The 4,501-nt window shown below is 34.7% G+C and overlaps 1 pseudogene; it reads right to left on the minus strand.

The window, feature by feature from the left end:
* Positions 1–3,062: 3,062 nt before the first annotated feature.
* Positions 3,063–3,295, minus strand: LOC116898095 (annotated as a pseudogene).
* Positions 3,296–4,501: the final 1,206 nt, after the last annotated feature.

A 4,501-nucleotide genomic window follows, 5' to 3' on the forward strand; every position in this document is an offset into this window, starting at 1 on the left:
GGAATAGGTTGTTGAGAATGATTATTTTGACCATGTTACCATTGACATGTTTGACAAACTTTTATTTTATTTGTGATCTTCACTGGGGTCTTCATAATGTTAAGCTAGACCAACATAATGCAACATGAAACCTGACTTAGTTATACTCTATTTCCAACTAAACACCAGCACAGAGTAATTCTGTATGTCCTATGAAAATATTTGTTTGTGTGCTATGATAACAAAACCAGTATTGAAAACCCTATGAAGATCAGAAATTGACACTGGTCTGTTATCAGAGGCTATTTGTTATCAATTACTCTCTTAATCAAGGCTTTTCTCAAGTAGTTTTCTATTGAAAGTCATAGCCTTGACATAGATTGCTTAGCAATGCATTTAGCTATTTAGTTTTAAAAACAAGGCCTGGACTAAGAAGCCCCTTCCCCCAATATATGAAGAAGTGCAACTCGATCTTTAAGCTGATCACTCAACAAATTGAGTAGAGTCTTTTGTTGACTCTGTTCTCTGTCTCTGGATCCTGCTTTCCTAACTTGGATGTCTTGACTGGAGTCAGTGGGAGGAGGTGTAACTAGTCTAGCTATTTCTTCCGGTGCCACTGTGGATTGTTTTCCTGAGAAGTACTGGGCCCTTCTCAGAAGGAAAGGAAAGGTCTCAGGGTGGAAAGAGAACATGACTGAGAGAATGGAAAAGGAGGGGTTACTAAAAAGATAATAAATAAATAAATAAATAAATAAATAAATAAATGGACCAAAGAGTCAACCACAAAACAAGCCTCAAAAAATACAAGAAAAGTCAAATAACTCCTTGTATCTTATCAGACTACCATAGATTAAAGCTGGACATCAATAACAGAAGCACCAGAAAATCTATAAATTCATGAAAGGTGAACAATTTTCTCCTCAATGAAGTTATCAGACATTGGAAATGTCTCCCATGTTCATTGGTAGGCAGGACTAACATAGTGACAATGCCCATCTTCCCCAAAGCAATCTATAGATTCAATGCATTATCCGTCAAAATTGCAACACAATTATTTATAGACCTTGAAAGTGCAATTCTCAACTTCTTATGTGAAAACATAAAACCAAGCATAGCCAGAATGATCCTGAAAAATAAATAACTTCAGAAAAAGTCACCACCCCTGATCTCAACCTACAAAGCAATAATAATAAATACTGTATAATATTTGTCTAGTAAGAGGCACATTGATTAAAAAAATTGAACAACCGGAAATGTACCCACAGACCTATGGACAGTTGATTTTTGATAATGAATCCAAAACCATAAAAATGAAATATGAAAATATGAAAAATGAAATATGAAAAATAGAAAAATGAAAGCATACTCAATAAATGGTGCTTGTCTAACTGGATGTCAACCTTTAGAAGAATGAAAATATAAATATATTTATCTCCTTACACAAAGCTAAAATTCAAGTGGATCAATCAACTTAACAAAAAAAACAGATACATTAAATCTCATAAAAGAGTAAGAGGGAAATACCATCAAATGTATTGGAACAGGAGAAATTTTTTGAAACAGGACATCAAGGCTCAGACTCTAATATCAACAATTGATAAATGTGACCTCATGGACTACAAGCTTTGTAAGAGAAAGGACACTGTCAACAGGACAAATCAGCAGTCTACAGTCTGGGAAAGGATCTTCACCATCCATACATCTAACAGAAAGCTAATATCTAAAATTTCAAACCACTCAGTGATGAGCACTATTTGAATAATTTCCTAGCTATTTGTATTTCTTTGTAGACCTTTCTGTTTTATAAGTTACATTTTAATTGGGCTATTTATTTCTTGATGTTTAGTTTCTTTAGTTCTTTGTATATCCTAGACAATAATGCTCTGTTGGAATAATTTCTTACCATTTTGTGTACTAACTGGTCCCCTGATGGGGAGGCCATAGAGGAGCCTTTATGTTTCATGGCAACCATACATTAATTTTTCATCTTATTTGATCATAATTTTGTGTAATAGTTGAAGCAAATACTCTACTATTTGGTTTTAGGAATTTAAGAATATCAGGTCTTGTGTTGAAACACATATGTTCAGGGAAATGTTTTGTGGGAAGAAAATTAAAAAAAATCTAGTTTTAATTTTCTGTAGTTCTGTATTTTTATTTTTTCATACTGCCTAGTGTCATTTGTTGAAAATTCTGTCTTTTCTAAAGTTTAGAGTTTTGAGGATTTGTGAAACATCATACAACTGTGGTTTTCTGGCTGTAAATTTTGACCTTCAACTTTGTTATATTGATAAATCTATTTATAGCAGTATCATGCTATGGTTCTGTAGTATATCTTGATATGTGGTATAGTAATATTTTCTGAATTATTGATGGAGGAAGAAGAAAAAAGAGGAGGAAGAAAAAGAGGAAGAGAAATATGAAGAGAAAATTAGGATGTTGCTGGTGATGTGATTTTTAAATTGCCCAGTTTAACAAGCTTTTACTTTATAGGCAAGCCTCTGTGAGCTCTTCATGAGTTAACCTTGACCAACCTGATGTTCCATGAACTCTGACATTGCTATAACATCTTTACAAGTCCACATCAAAACTAAGGTGCTGAACAATGTGTTTGAATTAGAAAAAAATAAACCCTTTGGAATGTTATGACAAAAATAGAATTAATGTAGTGTCATGAAAGGCAGAAATAATCTTTGTGAAATATTATAAGACTGTTCTATAGGCCACCTATTTTCAATTTATTCCTCTCAAATGTCTTGAGCTTTTTCATCGCAATCTACATGGCAGAAAGTAACAATGACATTCATAGTTCTATTAATGTTGTCTCCCATTAATTCCCTTAAAAAACATCCAATAGCTTTTGTAATCCAAATACTTAGATTCACATTCTTCCAAGAATCAACACTCAGGTTCATCAGAGCAAACTCCACTTGGATTATCCCTCTTCTGTCCGTTTTTTTTTTTTTTTTTTTGTCACACATCTGCCTTTATTGTAAACAGTAGGTGGGAGATGTAGCAATGGTAGAAAACTAATTTACAAAAGCAGAGATTTGGTGAGCTGCCTGGTGGGTGCCTTTGCAGACTCAGACATAGATGTCAACCCCAAGCAGGAGCAAGAAGACTCCAAAGCCCATGAAGAGTGAGGCCACCAAGGAGATGAGGAGCTCTTTGTAAAAATTGTGTACTTCATAGAGATGACCTCATAAAGAAGAACCAGGCTGTGAAGAACATGCCGATGGCAAGAAGTACCAGTCAGGTGAGGGAAGACAGCCGGGTTCACTGGGCTGGTATACCTACTCATGACCTCGAGCTCCATTTTGCCCCTCTTTTGTCCTACTCAGTGTACTGACTGCCACTTGTATCAACTGCAGATATGCTAGAGTCATCAGGGAGGAGGGAGCCTAGGTTGAGGAAATTCCTCTTAAGATTTAACTGTAAGGCATCTTCTCAATCAGTGATCAGTGTGGGAGGGCAGCCCATGGTGGGAGGTGTCATTCTTGGGACTGTAGTCTTGGGTTCTAAAAGCAAATAGCCTGAACAATCCAGGTGAATCACATATGTAAATATCACCTCTCTATTGCCTCTGCAATAATTCCTGCTTCCAAATTTCTGCCATGTTTTGGTTCCTATTGTGACCTCCTTAAGTGAAGGGGGGCAATATTGACTTGTAAACCAAATATACCCTTCCTTCTTCAATCTAATTTCTTTGGTAATAGTTTTTCATCACAGCAAGCTTAAAAAAGTCAACCTGTATAAACTAACAGATCCTCTCAAAAAATATCATACCAACTTCATTTATATGTTGATGACACATATTAAATCTTCAACACTTTGGAATTTCTATGACCAAAACGGTTTAACAAAGAGTAGAAGAAGACAGTGGAAAAAAGATCTGCTTTAGAAGGGCAACGAAATAGATAATTATGAGTGGAAAAGAATATGGTGTGCAGTAGAGTAGAAAAGATTAGGAATATCAAAGAGAAATATGAGACATAGCTAATAATAAGAAATATTTCAAGGGTCATGTGGAAACCTAACATGGTATAATATATTTACATTGTATATAGATGTAAAAGAAAATGAATGGCATCATTCTCTAACAGGAAAAACAAAGATACAACTAAACATTTCTCAAGACCGAATAATAAAACCTCCAGAGCCAGGAGTGGCTTTAATCTAATTGAGTTGTTTTTCAAAAGGAAATCATCGAAATTCCCAGTAACCCAGGACATTTCTAAAGGTATTGCATTTTCTCCAGAAACAAAATATTCATGATAGTGTAACAGTTCAAGATGGTAGCTACCTAGAACTTCACCATTAGTAATGATAATAGTACTAGATGATATTAATACTCTACCAGACAAATGTAAACACTTACCAATATCCATAACCTTTGCTATACAATAGCAGGCTAGCTGTAAAATACTCTTGCATAGTAGTAGTACAAATATTATGTGAGTAACAAGCAACTATTTGGTTTAATTTATGGTCACTAAATTACATAGAATCCATGACTAAAATA

Source organism: Rattus rattus, chromosome 4 (genome assembly GCF_011064425.1).
Source record: "Rattus rattus isolate New Zealand chromosome 4, Rrattus_CSIRO_v1, whole genome shotgun sequence".
NCBI lineage: Eukaryota > Metazoa > Chordata > Mammalia > Rodentia > Muridae > Rattus > Rattus rattus.